The sequence below is a fragment of the Musca autumnalis genome, unplaced genomic scaffold, assembly GCF_047663935.1.
Source record: "Musca autumnalis isolate F117 unplaced genomic scaffold, ASM4766393v1 scaffold_2, whole genome shotgun sequence".
NCBI lineage: Eukaryota > Metazoa > Arthropoda > Insecta > Diptera > Muscidae > Musca > Musca autumnalis.
Genome location: NW_027411755.1, coordinates 262,670,802 through 262,692,309, shown reverse-complemented (window position 1 = coordinate 262,692,309; position 21,508 = coordinate 262,670,802). Strand labels below are relative to the sequence as shown.

The following is a 21,508-nucleotide window of genomic DNA, read 5'->3' as shown; positions in this document are numbered from 1 at the left end:
TGAAACGTGGTGTTGGTTATTGGAGTAGAGCAGAAGACTAGAGACATGTACTGATTTTTTGCATGACTGAAAAATACTCTGAAAATATAAGCTAATATTATGCTGAGAGGTTTTTACCCAGTAGTGCAATGTTGGTGAAATTTCTTCAGTGTTGTGTCTTCAAGTGTTGTCTTAAAACACACCGGCTTTGGCTGTTACATGTAGGGCAAATATCATTGAGTTATGAGATATGAGTGAAGTCTCCCCTGTTTATTTTGGCAATGTTGACAACTTGACTTTCTCCAGCCTGAGAATTCACCCCAGGCATTTTGCGTGTAAGTTGCGGTGCTATTGGTTGTACATATGTGTCAAAATCCATCAACTTCAAAACTTTTAATTAAACTGATGCAAATTCAATAAAAATTTTTACTTGAATTCCTTTCAACTTACCTTTATTTTATCTTTGCTGCAATGCATATTGTCGCCTAGACTCCAATACAGATGTGGGTGAACCTAATTCTTCCTCCTGTTTGCGGGTCACGGTAACCGGCACGTAATAACGTGAGTAGATGTTATCCGAATCGTCCTAACGAAGAAAACCAAGAAAAAAGGAAAAGAAAAACAATTTTAATTTAATTTCAAATAAAAAAATTTTCCCAGAAAAAAAAACAAAACATTTCATGCAACAGATCATGAAACTTTAACTTAAAGTGTTTTAAAGCTTCTTATGTATGTGCATGTGTATGTGATGGATTGGTTTATATTGCCGCATTAGCACATGTGTCTGTCATAACTTCCTTAACACCTTTTACTTTAGTCCGCAATCATTGGCATGTTTCGCTTTCATTTGACTTAGTTGTGGTCCAATGATATTTCGCCTAGTATTTCATTTTTGCTTCTTTTCTTTTGGTATAGGCCACAGACCTCCCCAATATTACAAATGATCTCTGCTAGGGATTACATTGTGGCTAATGGGAATTTATTGATTTTGAAATACTGTGCATTTGAACAAATTCCTGCCAAATGAAATATAACAACCAGTGAGCCTTTTTTCAATTTCAGTTTTCACATGACTTGGTCTATTGTCATCAAACAGCAACAACAACAAAAATGTCTTTGTGAGGTACATATAAAAAACCTACGACCAGCCTGGCTGCCTTTTCGACTGGTACATTTTTCATTTCAACAGGATATTTTTTCGATTTCTTCTTATGTGAATGATATAACAACACCACAACAGCCTAGGCAAATGGGCAGACACACACAGCCGGACAGGTGGTAAAATTCATTTAATGGTCTGTGATTGTTATGGCGTTGTTTGGCTGAAATTTACGTAGCCATGAGGCATATTGCCATACATCTGAGAAGGCGACAGCTCGTTTGTCTATTTGACAGCTTTCGGCAATAAGACATTTTTATGCTATGTTAGGCTTTACGGCCAGCAAATGCAACAACAACAACGAGAGCAACCGAATGCAAGTAGTATTGGTGTCGAAAATCATTTTATGATTAGTAAGCCATGCAGCAAACAACGAAAGTTTCGTTAGCCTTCCTTAAACTGTAATTTATTAAATTGTTAATAAGTTTGTCAACTGGCTTAGTTGCACTTGTTTCCACAAATAATTATTTCTAATGCTCCTGTTGGATCGAATGAGTTATAAATATATATACAGTGTTGCCTGTTTACAACAAGTTAACTTGAATCTTAATTATGTAGCCCATAAAAACAAAGGACATATCGTTGGTGTCATGCTTAAGTGTTCCATATGCCATTTTCCAGTTTTGAGATAATCGCATTTTAATGATTGGCTTTGACTGAAGAACATATTTATATTTTTGACAAGATTTATTAGCTATAGTATAAAGAACATATTTGCCAGAAGTCAGAAAAATATCTGTTAAAAAAAAATAGTTATAGAGAATTTTTTAAAAATAAAATTTTTGTACGACGATATTTATAGCCATATCGATTCAGCTCCTCAACACATTCAAACTTCTCAGCCAAAACCAACTTATAATACTCTCAAAAATGGCAACTCTATTAAAATATATTGTATTGTGCTGGAAAACATGTACATAAAAATAATCAAGAGCTTGGAGTGCTCCATTTATCATTGCATTTGGCAGCCACAAGATAATGCTGATGACATAAAACTACTCAGGACATTCATACCAGGATATGTGGCATCTATCACATGTTGGTAGCTACTGGTATTGTATGACAAAATAAGTTATTTACGAAATTTATGTGCATGAATTGGCGCAACAACAAAAACGTGTGTATTACCCAATATGAAACCACAATGTTTGAGGAATGCATAAATAATAAATAAATTCCTTATTTCTCAATAAAGTCATAACCCAAAGCTGATGTTGTAATATTGTGGAATTGGACTTTTGTGTAAACATTTTTAGCATTCCAATAACCAAAATGTAGAATTATTGTAAAAATCATGGAAGTAGTTTGTGTGTGAAAGTGGTATTTTAGAAATTTATGGAACACTTGATAGATTTCACATTGGGATTTGAAGTAACAAACATACATATGTATTAAAGGATTTTATATAACATAGTGATATATTTAGAGATTTAATTAAAATAATATAAAAATCTAAGCTATGCATAGTAGATAAATTTATAATTGAAAACATGACCCAATTCTATTGAAATGTTTTATTTTATATTAATATAGAATGTGAGTGGTCATCTGCTTATCTCTTCTTATATATTAGGACCTTGCTCAAACAACTAATGCATGTACATATGTATCAAAGTCTAATAAAATCGCACTAACTATCGATATACTTTAAATCGTTTTTATACCCTACACCACTATGTGGGGAGGTTATTATAAGTTGGTTTTAGCCAAAAAGTTTGTAACGCATCGAAATAATGGTCGTAGACCCATACTTATATATATCAAAATGAATGTCTCGACGAGCTGAGTCGATCTGGCTATGTGTGTCCGTCCGTCCGTCCGTCCGTCTGTCCATCTAAACCTTGTAATCACGCTACAGGCCGCAATTTTGATCGGATCGTCACGAAATTTTGGATGTTGATGGGGGTCCCGGAGGGGAAGAAGCCTATTGATTTTGGTGATGGTCGGATAATATTTAGGGGTCGGAAAGGGCAAAAAACTTAGGTGGATAAAAAGACAACGTTTTTTTCCAAAGCCAATATCTCAGCTTCTATATGGGGTATACCAAAAGCAAAACCTGACAATGAAAGCAGAAAATATCACCTTTCTAATGATGTAAAGTAGGTGCTCATAGGTGATCAAACAACGAAGATATCGCAATAGTAGCAAATAAAACCCCAATTTTCATTTTTGCGATTTTAATTATATTGACAAATATCACAGCTTTGCTTGAAAATTTTCCAAAAGCAAAGCCTGACTATGAAAGTAGAAGATCCCGTCTTTACAATGATGCAAACTAGGTCGGCGTAGGTAACCAAATAACGGAGATATCGCAATAGTCGGTAATACATCCCATTTTTTTGGAAATCACGCTACAGGTCGCAATATTGATCGGATCGTCACGAAAATTTCAGGGTTAATGGGGGTCTCACAGATGAAGAAGCATATTGATTTTGGTGATGGTCGGATAATATTTAGGGGTCGGAATGGGCAAACACTTATTTAGAGAAAAGTCAACATTTTATTTCAAAGCCAATATCTCTGTTTTTTTAAGAGGCATATCAAAAGCAAAACCTGGAGAGGAAAGTAGAAAATATCACCTTTACAACGGTGTAAAGCAGGTGGTCAAATAGCAAAGATATGGCAATAGCCGATAATGCATCCCATTTTCCGATTTTTTTGTAATCACGCTACAGGTCGCAATTTTGATCGGATGGTCACGAAATTTTGGGGGTTAATGGGAGTCCCAAAAAGAAAGAAGCCTATAGATTTTGATGATCGTCGGATAATATTCAGGGGTCGGAATGGGCAAACGCTTTTTTGGAGAAAGGTCAACGTTTTATTTCAAAGCCAATATCTCTGTTTCTTTAAGAGGCATATCAAAAGCAAAATCTGGCAAGGAAAGTAGAAAATATCACCTTTACAACGATGTAAAGTAGGTTGTCGTAGCTGCTCAAACAACAGAGATATCGTAATAGTCGGTAATGCATCCAATTTTCCGATTTGTTTGTAATCACGCTACAGGTCGCAATTTTAATCGGATCGTCACGAATTTTTTGGGAGTTGATGCGGGTCCCACATAGGAAGAAGCCTATTGATTTTGGTGATAGCCGGATAATATTTAGGGGTCGGAATGGGGAAAAACTCATTTGGAGACAAATTCAAAGTTTTATTCTTTGTGAATATATTGGCTTTTAGTAGGGGTATTCCAACGACAAAGCCTGTCAATGGAAGAAGAAAATATTACCTTTACATTGGTGTAAAGCAGGTTGGCGAAGGTGGTCAAACAAGGGAGATACCACAATAGTCGGTAATGCATCCAATTCTTCCATTTTTTTGCAATCAAGCTACAGGTCGTAATTTTGATCGGATGGTCACGAAATTTTAGTTGCTTATGGGGGTCCCAGAGACAAAGAGGCATATTATTTTTGGTTGTAGTCGGTTTATATCCCTAAAAGAAATGTTTACCAGTGAAAAGCTTATGCACAGGGGTAGTGGTGTAGGGTATCACATGGTCGGCCCCGTCCCGACTATAGCCTTTGCTCACTTGTTTAAAATTACTATTATTTTATTCCTTCAATTCCCATTCAATGGAGCCGCATTTTAGAAACCTGCAGCAGAAATCTTTTCAATTCGAATTGTTTATATTTGATAAAATTGAGCAATTTATTTGTTACACATTTGATTGCCAACAATTTTTCAAAGACAAAACCCAATGTAATGCCCGTAGTGTCGTCGTCCACTTCTGACAATGTGAATTTTTGGGCCACAATTTATGGCTCTATTAGCATTGCCTACTGACTACTTTCAAACCACAATAAATTCATATTAGTTGGTCATATTTCAAAGCATTACAAAGATAAGGAAAAGGAAAAACGGGCGACGCACATACACACACCTATCAAAACACAGATAAAACAGAAGAATATTGAAGGAAAGTTGTTTTCCACATATGCGAATATTTGTTTTGAGGAAATAGACTTCTTTTTAGGCATATGATGAAATTGTGATTGGATTTGTAATAACTTTGACCAAATAGCTATTGAAAAAAAAAAAGGGTTTTGTATGCTTGATGTTATTTTTTCATTGAACTAAAAGCATTAAAGCCACCAAAATATGTATCTAACTGTAAAAACATGTAAGCAAATATTATATTAACAAGTAGAAAAGAATCAGTCTTCGTGAACTGAAACTTTCATCAACGAACAGATCAAATGTATGGACATTTGAACTTGTAGACAAAAATGTCAATTAGGATTAAAGTTCAAAAGTGTTGTGGAGGAGGAACATAAAGGATGGACAGACATAGTCTATTTTGGAAGTGGATCCTATTTTGGGAGTCATATCTTTTCGATAGATATCGCACCCACTAGTCATTTCAGTGGGTCATCGTATAACTTTTGGACCAGTTTTCCTGGAAGCATGGAAAAACATAATATATCTGTAAACGGGACCACAACGAACAGCATGGGTAACAATTTTCAAAGGATCTTTGAACTGCATTTAGACAAAAATGTTGAACTTTTGGCGGGGAGGTACCCTAAGAGGAGGACCGATATGGCCATTTTAGAATTAAAACTAAATTTGGACAAAATATTAGTAGATTCAAAGTTTGGACCAAATTGGTTGCCTCATTGAAGAGATATCGTGCATATCATTTTAGTGAAATTTTTTAAATATTGGGGGAAGTGCTGGAAGTTATGGGCCGGTATTGCCCATTTTCGAACTGAATCTATATTTGGACAGAATACGACGAAGGCTAAATTTTGGAACAAATCGGTTGATCAGTTCGAGAGCGGGCAGTGAATACAAGTCGTTACAACAAAAATCAAAGCGATTCGAGAGCAGGTCTTAAACTGAAATTTTCCGAAATTTTGTGTGGGATGTAATCGAGGGAGTGGTCCGATTGAGTCCATATTGGAACCTTATCTAAGTCTGGAAAATATTTCACGATGAGCTAGATTACTTCCTTCAAGAGTTATTGTGCGTACAAATTTCCTAACATTTGGGGGCTTTTGTGGGGGAGGAACCGGAAGGAGTGGGCCGATATAAACCATCTTCGAAACCAGTGAAACCTGCCTCAAACCGAATGTCCTTTAAGACAAAATGAAGGAAGAAATTTTGAACGCGGGTTTTCTTTGTTTCAATTGTCGTAGTAGATTATGAAAGACGGGCAAAAAGTAGAAGACCTGTGTATCGGCTTTTTGAAAGCTTACGTTAGGAGGCAACCTATATTGCGGGAAACAAAAAATTCCCATTTGAACTTTTTTGGAAACCTTAGGCTTAGTATCAGATCACACTTTTTCTTTGTATTAAGCCTTGGTTACAAAAATAAGTTTGTTCGCATTTACTTCTATAATAGATGGGCGAAATTGAGAAGCGTTTATGTCTGCCTTAACACACAACATCTGTGTTCCGGCCAGTATATTTATAAATGCATCATTTCCCTGTGTTGGACGCATATCCTGGAATGCCTGCTCCGGATTCTTTGGTCCGTGCCGGGACGTAGGAAAATCCAGGCTCGGTTTGTCAGACCCGCATCCACCACACCAAGGCTTCGTTGAGATGCAATAGATGTCGGGAGGTGCTGCACATCAGGGGTTGCTCTGGAATCGTCTGTGTAAGGGACTACAACGGGGAATATGTTTCTGCATGCTGCTTGAATGAACAACAACAACAGCGTTCCTATTGCACCAGTCTGTTCAATACAGACCTATCTGCTAATGACCCGTACATGGAATGTATGGGGGTAGCAATATGTTGTGGAACTGCAGAGTTAAAATTGCATAACATATACAACTCGTCGATAAATAGCTGTTATAGGTTATAGTAGCAACATTAGTCCATTTTTGAAAGGTCATAACCGGCTTAGGGGACTTTAATACTCCTTATGACTTGTGGCATTAGGTGCTAGTTAATAATCAGGGGGTATAGTATTGGGTGAGCAGATTGATAACTCTATTTTTTGAACAGTCTATGAGAACACCCCTTAACGGAGTTCGCCAGATATAACAATCATGTCACAATATCTGACATATAACGTCACCGGGCAACCAGGCGTTTCTCTTGGGTCAGACTATCTCTCGGAAAAGCTAACTGGCCTAGTTTTGGAGAGTTCACCGATCACCGATGTTCGGTTAGCAGATGAGACGATCCGAGACATCATTAATTGTCGAGCCAACCTCAGTGATCCCAGAGTCAGGGAGTTGACACTGGAATTTAACGGGTTGGTCGGTGCGCATATGCGGAACAAGGGAGTGACGGGTCAAAGACAAGAGTACCATGTCGTATTAGATCTTTTCCTTCGAGGAGGAACCTCCACGATTTACAATATATGCTGTTGAAAATGTCATTAGGAACGCTAAATCATCCAAAGCAATGGGTTCGGATGTAGTCTCCATGGAAATACTGAAACAGCTGGAATAGCCGAGAGTTGAGTAATCTCACCAAAGTTTTTAACCTGTCGCTAGAAACCCACATCATGCCCGAAGTTTGGAAAATGGGCTGGGTGGTTCCGCTAGGGAAGCATGTCAAAGATGCCGGAAAAGGTGAGTCGTACAGACCGATTTAGCTTTTGTCGTTCCAGCATCAGAAATAGCAATCCAGTTGCCGATAACATCAGCATGGGTTCCGTAAGCAGCATAGCACGCCATTTCCACGCTAGTCAAGGACAATAATAATCCCTTCGATAGGAAACTGTTGGTGACCCTCAACTTATCAGAAGCCTTTGATACTGTCAAGCATTCCTCGCTGTTTGAGGACTTGAGCATACCACCCTCTGGTCAAGTGTTAAACATTGAAATTCTCCAAGGTAGGGTGATATCGCCCTAACCTATACCTTTCCTGTATTTCAACCCCTCCAGACGGCATATATGTGAATTATTGTACGATCTTGACGTCGGTTGCCTTCCCTGATGGCATTTGCGAAAGGCTCGAGGAATATATTTAAATCAAGAAGGTTGGGATAGCATTCAAACAGATGCAGTGAATGCGGTCCTCACAGTACATGCCCCATCTATGGCAGCTGAGGAGAGTAGTTTTATCTCAACTAGGCACGGAATGGCGTGCTTCTAAATTCCGATAGGGCAAAGATTGATAACACCGTGCAAAACATCTGCACCATTTCTACTTCCCTCCCAATCCTACTCAACTAAGTCCAGTACAGCAATGTTGCTGCATTGCTACAGCTGGAGATTGATCCAGAGCCTTGCTATTACACCAACAACAGCATAAAACTGCAACTTGTTTGAATTCTGACTACAATATTGAGAATTGTAAATTGTCAAACTCCAATTTCAAACCATTAGCTTCTTCCGAGCACTGAGTACTTTTAATACTCTCAACCCAAATACAAACATGCTTCCCTAAGAAGGACATCCATGCATGTGCTATGGTCCAAAGACATTGTAATAAAAATGATTGTTGAACATCAAAGCCATGGTCAACAACATGAGAAAAAACGCTCATACACACAGGCATAAATAAAAATGACCATAGTTTTGGACATAACAATCATTTCATGTCATTTATCAAGTGTGAGTACAAATTCGCATAACACTGTTTCAAAGAACACCCGAGCGGCTGCAGCAGCAGCTGGGTGGGTTTATCTGACTGGAACTATGTCAACTCTTCCAACACTAGCTGATAGTTAAACATGACACAAGAACATCACCATAACCGACACCAACTTCTATTCTCTGGGGAAATATAAACTTGAATGAGCAGATGCAGAACATAAAAAAACTGAAACCGAGATTCGTCTGGCTTTTGTCATTTTGATTTCACAAAAAACAGATACTCGTAGTATGTGTGTCATGCCATAGAAAAATCTTTTCTCATTTTCTTGACTTTGATATAAACAAACAAACAAACAAACAAATACCAGTTATGAAAATCCATAATCGCTTCAAATATTGTCATGTTTAGATGCTGAGCCATGATCTTTGCTTCTGAGATTAAGAATTTTAATTAAATGCAGTTTTTTATTGTCGACCACAAAATGCTAACTAAAATCAAAATTGACATCTGGATTTAGCTGGCGTTGTTGCCATAACCTTCAATATGCCTCAAATCGCGTAGTAAATCTCTGGGGACTCTTGCAATTTTATCTCTTAAAATTCTCTATTCAAGTGTCTTGCACAGAGATCTCAATTTATGTTGTGCGATGTTCTGAACACAAAGTTCAGCGCAGCTGCTGACAACGATTATAAAATGACAATTTATTAACTTAGCTTTACCAACCGACAGTAACTGGTAACCAGCAGTTAATTTAAAATGATATGATCATTAATTGTTTTTATCATGTGAAAATCAGTGTAACTCGTTCAGCGCTGCACTCGATCAGCGAAACAGACAGATAGCCAGCCAACTAGGTAGTTCGTCAGTCCTAGTCACCGTATGCCAAGCGTAGGCGTTAATTTCTGTTGCGTAAACATATCAAATGACTTTCGTTTCTTGGGTGGGTGTTCAAGAGAGTGATTAATTTGTTAATTGTTGTTCTCAGCTGCTGCTTCTCCTCCTCATACTTTGATGCAGTCGGATGTATCAGCTAACGATTACAACGTCTGCAATTGAGATGTTCTGAGTTGAATAGACAGAAGCCATCTGAGATGGACAAGTAGATGAACGTGTACATCATAATTTAAATCTGATTTGTTCTTAAATGTCATGATATTAGTTTTCATTCATTCATACGTGGTAGATATTTGAACGAAACATGCGAAAGAAATAATACAAAAAGTGAAGTGCTATGTGTTGCATAAAGTACGAAAAACCCCAATCTACCCATCAGAAAATTAACACGAATATATGATGAATGGTTCAATGGTAGGCACACCCATCTTGCAAGCATTGCAAAACTATACAAGTGGTGTTCTAAGATAAGGCGTTCGGACTCGGCTATAAAAAGTATGGAAACTGAAGCGTGAGTTGTATGCGAAATAAATTAGAACACAAATAATTTATATTTTTTTTACAAAATTATTTTTTATTTTCACAACCGTTCTCTTCGTTTAATTTTTTGGATTCAAAATTTTCTGTTTACCATTTACAATAGGCCTGCTCACACTCATACAAATACATTTTGTTATTGTGTTGGTTTTGAAATATACAAATTTCAATGTTTTCATTTTGCCTCTGTAGACTGTGAGAAATATTGTAAAATTTTTTTATTTTATGTTTCAAAATTTAAAGTAGAAGAATTATTTTATTTTGACCAAATATGACTGTTGATGTTATAGTTTGTTGCGCCAAAGTGCGCCGACAAACCAAACACTCTAATTTGCCGTATTAATTTTCGGCAAATAAAAATTCGTATTCAGTATCTTCATTCATTTTTTCAGTGTACGCATATAAATTGATAGACAAAATCGAAAACAGAACCTTCCTCATTTAATGTTCAATAGAGACTGGTTGGTAATTTTGAAAATATTCAAAACAAAAACAAAAGCTCTCTTCTTAAATTGTGTGTGTGAGCAAATTGACATACACCGACAGGCCAAGTGCGCACTTTGAACAGCAAGCAAAATAAAAATCATGGGTAATTTGATTTGATAAAAATTTGATTTGATAAAAAAAGGGTTGTTCTATTTTTGAATATCAACTGGTATACCTTCGAAAGTGTGTTCTTTAAAGAGAGGTTCCAGCTTACTCACTGCCATATTTTCAGTAAAAGGTTAAGATCGATATTACCGAGCGTAAACTTATTACAATTATCCTTACTAATCCATTACTGTAGCAAAGGCATGTCTGTAAAATTCGAAAAAAAATTTAATTAATTTTTCGGTCCTACACGCCGCGCTACATATGTACATATACATATGTGGTCAACAAGTAAAAAAGACGTTCAGTTCGGCCGGCCCGAACTTTTTATACCCTACACCATAAAATATTAATAAATAAAATGGAATAATTAGCTTTATTTCCTGTCCATAATTTTAGGTGCAAAAACGTTCGACCACGGATTCCCCAACTGTCTAAATAATGGTATCTTCGTATGGGAGCTAGTGGATCAATCTTGACTATTTTTGGTGGAAATGTTTTGTGGCTGCAGGGAACTTCAAATTTCAAATTACAGGTCCTTCCGTCGACCAATGCAGACCTCAAAATACTGAAAACCGGAAAGTACCGTTATGTAGGGGCTATACCAAAAAATGACCTATGTTGATGATTTTTATAGAACAAGTTTCGTGCCCACTGATGATGTCAAATGTCAAATCACAGCTAGTTTGGTTAAAAATTGTCCTTTAAATAGTGAAAATCGGAAGGTACCGTTATATGGGTGCTATACACAAACCATGGACCTATATTGACGATTTTGGGTGGTGAACTTTCGTGCCCACTGAGAACCTCAAATGTCATATTACAGCTAGTTCAGTTGAAACTTGCCGCTAACATCCTCAAAATACAGAAAATCGGGAGGTACCGTTATATTGGGGCTATACCAAAACATGGACCTATGTCCATAATTTGTGAAATATTAGTTTTGTTGTCGCTAGGAACCCTAAATCTCAAATTATAGAAAATTCGGTCTGAAAATGTGATTAAAAATTTCAAAATACCTGAAATCGAGCGGTACTGTTGTATGGGGGCTATACCAAAACGTTAACCGATATAGACCATCTTCGAACTTGACATATCCCGAAAAAATGCATCTTCCCAAAATTTCAGCGCCCTATCTCCATTTGTGTGAATGCTAAAGTGATTAAAACAGACGGTCGGTCGGACGGACATGCACATATTGACTCAAAATTTTACCCTGATCAAGAACATATATACTTTAACGGGTCGGGAATGATTATTTCATTGCGTTACAAACGGAAAAACAAACTTAGTGTATCCTCTATACTATGGTGAAGGGTATAACAAATTCCTAATTATTTCTGGCGACATTCCCCTGCCAAAATAATGGGTTAGTAAGGAGATTTATAATATTTATTTTGCTGGGTGCTGGTTTGGATGAGGTGATATAGAATGGATTTTCATGTACTGAAGACCAAAACATCTGCTTTCCAAAATTGTCCCATTGAATAAAAGTCAATCCACAATTCGAATCGATACTTAAATATTTCCTATTCTGTCAGTTGGGTTGAAATCATCGACGACGACGGATGCTGAACGTTGGGAGTCGTTCATTCCTTTTTAATATACATGTTGTAAAGGTAAGACAAATCTGAGTTAAGCAATATCTGAGTTTGAGACTTAAATTGGTGTAAGGTGGAACAGCATGGGAAATCAAACGATTCTGAAAACCCTCTGGTCAGACAAATTACACTCTAAATAAATAATAACATTATAAATTTTAACCTGCTAACGGTGCAGGATGACATCTGAAAGCTGTGGAGTAGCGCAGAGAACCGATGCGTTTCGTATAGTGCAAAATTCTTTCTGAATTGTCATTTGCAAGATGTCTTCTTTGACTTCAAACATTTTTCAATATTAACTATCCATTTTATGCAGATTTAATAATGTGAAACCTTTTATCCGCCTTTAAATTTTTTTCCAGCAACACTTTCTAATTATGGTAAAGCAGCGCTAACTACAAAGCACCAGCAATTGCACCTCGTGTCCCACAGAAAAAAAAAACGAAACAAAAAACACTATGGCTTAAAAGGAAAGAAGAGCCTGAAGCTGCTACAGATCCACAACAAAACTATCAACAACAGATGGTGTTTTTGTGTTACAAACCATACCAACAACAAAACACCAACTACCTCAAAACGATCTTGGCCGCATTTAAATTGAGTTTTGTCTGAAAAATGGAAATTGGGATGCTGAAAGTTTGTGTACTGCGAAGTTCACTGGGTGAGTAGTTGATAGGGTTAACCCTATTTTTCTATATTTTGTGATAACGCCCTTAATGGCGCAAACAATTAATTCACATTTGTTGCAATTACCAACACCACAAAACCGCCAACACAATTATGAATAAATTTGTTTTGGTTTTGTGCAAAACTATTAATTTGCAAATGAGCTATTTTATAATATTTGTTCGTATTTTATGCAGAAATGTGTTAATTTTTTCTGTTTAAACAAATGGAGATCAGTAACCATAAATTTCACATTTTTACAGTTATTAAAAAATCCCGGACTGTGTTATAAAATGCAACGTTTGTTCATTCAACTTTCCAGGCTGTGTATTGCTTTAATAAAGATAAAACCAAAGAGGGGAGGAGGTGGTCACAAACATGCACTCACACATATATTTTACACAAAGTCAAAAAGTTACAGTTAACGCTTTTTGTTAGCTCTCAGACTTGGTTATAGTTAGTTGGTCATCATAACGCACCACAAAGAACCGTTTCGTGCATGTATCCCGGCCTTTGTTAACGGATATGCTTGCCAAAACTTGAGATACTTTATTCTCTTGTTTTTGCTTCTCCTCTTTTTTTGCCGGCCAGCATAAATCCTTTTGGGAGCCATCCATTGCTTTTTATGCTATGTCTAGTGAGGTGCATATGTATATGTCTGCATATACGGTATTGTGGGTGTTGTTCTGTAGAATATCCATGGCGTTGAAAAAAAAAATGTATCAAATCATTGTGGAGTTGATGACGCTGACCACTCCTGCATGGTTTTTGTTGTCTCTTCTCACCGCACAGAGTCCTACTTTGTATTCATTCATGTAATCTTTATTTCATTGTAAAACTTTGGACCATTCATTCGGGCCCAACACACAACGATGTGTGACCAAACAACAAGCCTACCACTACTACTGTTCTCTCTGCCTTTGCCATAGACCACACTACCAAGCTTACTGGCAAAAATAAGTGGGACAAAAAATTGTTGGCTAAAGGCCTGAATAAATACACAATTCCTTTGCAAAACCAAAATGTGCAGCAGGATGTCCATATTCGTAAACAACTCAAAGCAAAGTTACAACAAGCCTAACAGACGCAGGGTCTAAAGAACAGTAAAGAACACTTTTTTCATTTCATCATATCGTTCATGGGTTTTTTGCAACGGTTAGGAAGGGTTTTTTGGTAACAGTTATAAAGTTCCACACCCCAAAATAAAGCGTCATATAAGGGCATTTTATGCATGTAACAGATTTGAAGTTGACCATTCATTTCCTCTAATTTAATTAACAAGTATTTCCAAAGTGAAGTTTTTTTTCCGGTACATTGGACAAATGTCCGGCAACAGCATGAATCGAACAATGCGGTATGTAGTTTTGGTTTAAAATTCTCATACGTTATTCTCATGTGGTATACGACCAAAATGTGGCTCAGCGAAATAATGGATTCAGATCCCAAGCAAATTTGGGGTCGACTTAGCCATGTCCGTCTGGCTGGCTGGAGCGCACGAGCATCTCCGAAGAGACAAGGGGAGATTTTTCCATTTCATAGAGTATAGTTCGATTATATTTCCATATCCTCAACCTTTAGGACAAAGAGGGTATATATACTTTCATACGACAAAAATGGCTTTAGACCCCAAGTGGGTTTGGACGAAATCCGTTTCAGACAATTTGGTCAGACGACTGACAATCTAAAAACCAACAGACATTGTAAATTGAAACTTGCTAACGACACGCCCATGTGAAGGGCGACATCTCAAAGCTTTCGATTAGCGCTGAGGCATATTCTGAGCTCGCCTATTAGAAAAGTTTAATTTCGCTTACGTAATATTTTGTCGAAGATGGGCCATATCGATCGAGTTCATTGGGTACCTCCTCCACCAAAGTTCAAAACTTAACGCTTAAATAGTGGGGACGATAACTGTGAATGACCGCAACCTATTTGATTTTGCACATAGCCCACACTCGAACCAGACATAGATCGGGTTCGAATATGGACTAGAGGTCGGTCTACTTCTTTGGCTACCTTTCACACAAAATTTTAAAAAAGTTCAATTAAAGAATCTCTCTCGAATCGCTTTGATTTTCTTGCAACAATTTGTATTCGCTGCACCTATTACGACGATACAAGTATTTTAGGGGCAAGCCAATAATTCTAGATGAAATGGCCCGAAAACTGTAAAAACTCTTACGGCCACTTACGGCCACTATGGGTATTGGTAAAAAATTTGTACATCGCAATATTTCTTAAAAAAATAGGTTAGTAGGAATATGGGGGAAGTCCGTACTCCCTGAGATAATGGACCAAAAGCTGTAAAACAAACCGGGTCAGCATCAATTAAACTGATAAACACGAATACTTACGAAATGAGTATCCGATTTGACTAAAACTTTGCACATCTTAAAATTTCTTTCAAATGTACCTTAACCTCCCAGAGGGTCTATATCGGACATCATCTTCGGATACCTCCTCAAAACAGTTCAACATTTCGCTTCGATCGCTAAGATCGTTTTGAAATTTTACCCCGGTGATCCTGTTTTCTGCGATATTATGTCAGTGGCAACTCTATTCTTCCTGACACAATGGTCCTTAGGAAACAACTAAAATTACTGGTGGGTGCGATAATTAAGAAATCTGAAATTCAGATCCACTTTCAACATTGGTCCATTCCTTCAGGTACCTACTCCGCAAAAGTTCAATACAAATCAAATTGAATTGGGTAATTTATTCGTTCACAAATGTTAAGATATATACCAAACAGTCTCGATATTTTGGTCGGCAAGTTCATACGTCCAAACAAGGCCACACAATTGCATAATATTTGGGAAAAAGCATTTGGTTGTGTAGCTGGTATTAGATCTGTCCATAGATGTCTCAATTCACCCAGGCTATTGGGTACATCTCTGATTCTTTTTTACATGTTTTATTATATTTCCATTAAAACCTAAAATCGTTTCGAAGTTACAAACCACCTAAATGTATAGAGGACATGTCAAAACAGTACTGACATTTGCAACAAATTTAATTCAATTTAAATTCCTCTTTTTTCAACAACCAAAAACTGCCTTTACATTTAATTTCGGTTGAAGTGGTGGCTAAAAATTGAATTACCAAGAAAACGGTGGAAAAACGCAATCAATATTTTCAAATTTTATCCTATAAATCATAAAACTGTCATCACATGCCAAACGCTATTTTCATTGCCATACGGCTCGACTGAGCTTCTGATGGTGGTAATGGTGGTTTTGTTTAGTGGGCTCTTTTGTATGCCGGAATAAATATTGCGTTTCATTTCTTTTTTTGGTCATACTCATATTAATGCCCGTTTGAGCTCACAAAGAAAGAGCCTGCTGCCAAGGCTGGCAATAAAATCTTTAAACCACAATCAGTAGACCTCTGTCGCTTGGGTTTCCCATTTATCTCAAGACAGTAGCAAAATTTGGTTGGTCTTTGGTCTATGGCGTTAGATAGCTAAACAGGGAAATATAGACAAATTCAATTGAGTCGGAGCAATGTATGGAGTGTTCGCTAGGTTGGATGCTTTTGCACTTTGAGTGTCGTAACTTTTGTTATTATGACATTTTTATTTATTCAATATGTGGTCGGACAGCCAGGCCATGTCGGGCTAAGTAAGCATTCCTTTCCATTGTCATACCACGCGCTACAAGCCGCCAATTCTCAGTTATTCCCAAAAAATTTTGCCAAGAAAATGAAAAAAGGAAAGCGACGATGGGCTAAATTCCTTTAAGGTTCCAATGCCGATAACAAAAATCTTAACAATTATTTTTGCTATTTTCTTAGTGCTTTAGTGTGGTGAAATAATATCAAGAGAAGAAGAAAAGAAAAATTTAATATAAGTCACGACACACAATATTTCGTGGCCTTATTTTGGCCAACAACCTAACAAATATGTCAACCCTAGAAAATGTGGCAATATCTTTAGTCGAAGTTTCCATTATAATGAGAAAAAATATTACATAAATTGGCTGTCAAATTGAAAGAAATATTTTATGTGAATTTATTTAATTAAAATCATATTGCATTTGCAGGGATTGCAGAATCGATTGGAAATCTTGATTTTAATTAGATTTTTAATGGTAAGAAGCCTTATATTCGTAAAGCAAAACGTTGTTCAGAAATTATGTTATATTTTAAATAATTTAAATTTATAATTTCTCCATTGAATTAAATAGTCTGTTCCAGTATTACACGTCTCTACTAATTTGTATTATATTTTTCCATGACATAAAGGAAAAATTGTTGTCGTAGTAAAAATGTGTATTTCTTGCAGGTTCTGGAACAGGTATATATTCTATAGTAAGACAAATGAACATAATATGACCCTTCTAGAATGTTTCATTTCCGAAATACTCATAAATGACTTAACTATTGTCAAAAAAAAAAGGATGTTGTCTCGTGGAAGTAACGAAATTACAACCTTATCAACAAAATGAAACAATCTTACAACAAACAGCTTGCCAAAAAATTCCTTGCTCTGAAAACTATCTTTATTTAAAGAACACGAAATAAATAAAATGTGTTACTAACATCTGCTTTAGATAGTTTTGCCCGTCTTTTTTCCTTCACAACAAGTGCCGATGAAAACACGTTTAAATAAGGAAATGTTTTCAAAAAGAAAAATAATATAAATGATATAACATGTTTTCCTACGAAAATGGGTAGAGGAAACAGGAAATGAAAACTAAGAAAAAAAGAAGGAGCTATTCCTGACTTACAGTTTAGTTTAATATTTAAGTTACAAGGAATATGCGAAAAAGGTCGCATATAACATATAAAATGCATGGTATAAGATGGAGAACTCTGATGTTGTCTAGCAAAAGTTTTGTTTGTTGCACTTTTGCGTTCAATCGTGTATTAAAAACTCTCGAGAAGGCATGCCTCCGACTTCGAAAGTGGAGATGTAGATCTCTGAGAGAAACAAAATTGTCAAGTAAGACTTTTTGTGTGACAGGACACTTCTCTCGCCATCTCAAAGCAGTCAACTAATGCAGTGGAGGCATTGTGACTCACAAGAGAGACCATTTGCTCTAAGTGAGCGTAAATTGGTTATCGCTCACAGCTTGTGTAGATGCTAACACGTTGTGAGCATCAACAAATTTACGCTCACTGACTCGTATAACTCTCGAGCGGATTCGTCCAACTTTGGTTCTCGAAATATTTCTTCCAGACATAAATCAGGTTCGAATATCGGTCAATTTCTTCGGATACATACCATAGGAAATTTCAAAATTGTTCGCAAACGTGCAATATAATGACCTGTCTCAAATGTTTTCAAAATTTGTTGCAGCAGACGCCTTCCAGGCCCTTATTATAAAAGTAAAATTTTAGGGGGGCAAGTCCATACTTCCTGTGATAATGCCCATTAGCTATGAAAACAGCTTCCGGCATCTACTAAAGTGATTGTTGAGCACCAAGAAGGTCTATAGCGGACAACACCTTCGACTAACTCCCTCACAAAAAGGACCTCTAAACAAGATTATATTGATTTCGTGTTCTTAGGAACCGTACCTAAAATCTTCTGGGCGACATTTTTGCAAACGATTTCGAAGCCGAAAATGTCATCTTGTGATACTTTTATTGCGGTTCTTGAAATAAAGGACAGAAAGGACATGGAAGGAAGAGAGTTGGAGGTCGAAATGTTCTACCAAAATTGTAATAAAACAACAGCGAACAACGATATGACGCTAATTTCTGATGGCTTATAGGGTCTCCAGCAAAAAATTCATTACGCCAAAACTCAAAAGTTCGACTCACGGCGGATTTGTGCTTTGTTGTTGGGTTCTGTATATACTCATAAAGAGGTTTCACCTCCAAAAGGAATTTTACGCCAGTGATAAAAAGTTTCTCAACCAAAAAATATCGACTTAGATAGTAGGATTTTTTTTTTAATTAACTTTAATTGACTTTTAAGAAAAATTTTAATTATTTTGACGATTTGATCTTCGTTTTCTGAATGATTTAGCTGTAAGTTATCAGCTATTTAGTTTTTTTTTCCAAGGAGTCGGAAAACTTATTTAAAAAAGTTTAAGCCAGCTAAAATGGTGGGGACGTTATAGATAAGTTCGACTGTAGCTTACTTTAGGGCGGAGGGTATAAAAAGTTCGGCAGAGGAAAAACCATATCCCAACAATCTGTGTTCAGGAATTTTGAAACTCCGGGATTTTTGAAACCCTATCTCATTTGACTTCCCTACTCAGATGCAATCCAAAGACGTACAAATATAAAGATTTTTAAAGATTCAAATCTTCGACTTTCCTTTTTAAAAAAAATCAGCTTGACCCAGGCTGAGGTTTGAACCCACGTCTTTGAAAAACATATAAAAAAGTGTTGTCACGGCGTGTTAGCGTTCAGAGACAAACTCATAACTTCCGAAGGCTACCCCAAAAAAGATTTGTCATGGAATGTCATACAGGTTGACTGAGAAAAAAGCTGATGATGATGCTACCAACGGCGGTGGTTGTGTGGGTTTGAATCTACCACTTTCCTTTTTCTCTTGCAAAAAATCATCGGTCATCAAGCTCGACTCTAACGAGAAATTAATTAAAATAATTTGTATACCCTACACCACCTTGTGGTAAGGGGTATTATATCTTTGTGCATTAGTTTGTAATATGCAAAAGGAAACGAGATATATTCATAGTTCCTTTTAGGGATATACATAGAATCACTTTCTGAGTCGATTTACGCATGTCTGTCTGTCTGTCCATGTATTTTTGTAAACAAAGTACAGGTCGCATTTATTGTCCGATTCGCATAAAAATTGGGGAAGATAGTTTTTTTGGCCAAAGGACGAACGCTATTTATTTTGGTAAAAATCGGTTCAGATTTGGATATAGCCCCCATATATATCTTCGCCCGATTTAAGGCATTTGATACACGAAACACGCTATATATGTCCGATTTCAATGAAATTTGGAATGTGCGACGGTATTTAGTCTAGAAGTAAGTGTGCCAAATCATATCGAAATCGGTTCATATTTGGATATAGCTCCCATTAATATTTTCGACCAATTTTGAAGAAATTTGGACTATGTAAGGGAATTTGGTCTACAAACAAATGTGAAAAATTATATCGAAATCTGTTCTGTTTTGGATTTAGCTCCCATATACATTTTACATATTCCCAGTGGTGTAGGGTATTATATAGTCGGCCCCGCCCGACTTTGATCCTTTCCTTACTGGTTTTTTTGCTGTTTGTTTTGTTATAGCCCCCACACACAGAAAAATTTATGTTAGAAATATGTTTGGATCCAAACAAATATATGTTTGGGACCGGTTGCAAACAAATATATGTTTGGATTCAAACATAACATGTTTGGGTCCAAACAAGTATATGTTTAATCGGTTCAGATTTGGATATAGCTCCCATATATGTTTTCCGCCGATTTCACGTATCTTTTGTACCACATACGCTATATATGTCCAATTTCGATGAAATTTGGAATGTGTGACTGAATTCGGTCTAGAAATAAATGTGCCAACTTATACCGAGATCGGTTCTGATTTGGATATATGTAGCTCACATATATATTTTCGCCCGATTTCACGTATTTGCTGCACCAAACACGCTATGTACGTCCGATTTTGATGAAATTTGGAATCTTTGACTGAATTCGGTCTAGAAATAACTGTCCCAAATAATATCGAAATCGGTTCAGATTTGGATATAGCTTCCATATATATTTTCGGCCGATTTCACGTATTTTCTGTACCAAACAGAAATTAGGAATGTATGACTGAATTCGGTCTGGAAATAAATGTGCCAAATTATATCCAAATCTGTTAAGATCTGGATATAGCTCCGATTTATATTTTACATATTCACAGTGGTGTAGGGTATCATATAGTCGGCCCCGCCCGACTTTGATCCTATCCTTACTGGTTTTCTTTTTAAAAGTGTGACTACTTACAAATTATTTCAATCAGTTTTTCTTTTATTAAAGTGTGTTATGTATTTCTTTGGAATTTTGTACGTACCTATGTGTTATTGTGCCTTTCAATAAACAAAAACACCAACATTTGTGTGTATATTATAGAGATATCAAGTGAGCTCTTACTGAGAGCAAGAGAGCGTACATTTCAAAGTGTTTTACGTTGAAATTTACGCTCCCTTGCTCTCAGTAATCGCCCACTGGTGCATGTGTTTGTTTTTTTTTTTTGTGGCTTTTGGGTTTGTATTTGTTTGCACCGAAACATATAAATTGTTTGCACCCAAACATAAATTTGTTTGCACCCAGACATATAATTTGTTTGCACCCAAACATATATTTGTTTCCACCCAAACATCTATTTGTTTGCTGCAAAATATGTTTGGGACATTTGTTAGAGAGGTCGTTTTTTTTTGCGTGCATACAAGGTTTTCTCCTGAATATAGGTATTTTCAGTACTGCCAACCATCGCGAAACGATAGATCTCCATCTGACTTATTCTTATTCAGTGCTTCTCTAAAAATCAGATTAAAAAACTTTATTCGCTAGTTTATTATATACGATACTAGAAAATTGAAAAAAAAACGCATTTCTTTTATCATAAAACATGAAACGAATGCAAATATAAACGATAGACATTTACC

The 21,508-nt window shown here is 36.5% G+C and overlaps 1 protein-coding gene across 1 annotated transcript in view; it reads right to left on the bottom strand.

Moving 5' to 3' along the window:
* Window positions 1-330: 330 nt before the first annotated feature.
* LOC141391987 (uncharacterized) overlaps window positions 331-21,508 on the bottom strand; it is a 280,559-nt gene continuing 259,381 nt past the window's right edge. Inside the window, exon 2 of the mRNA XM_073964813.1 lies at window positions 331-565. The gene's annotated coding sequence lies outside the window, so the exon portion shown is untranslated. The remainder of the gene's footprint in view (window positions 566-21,508) is intronic.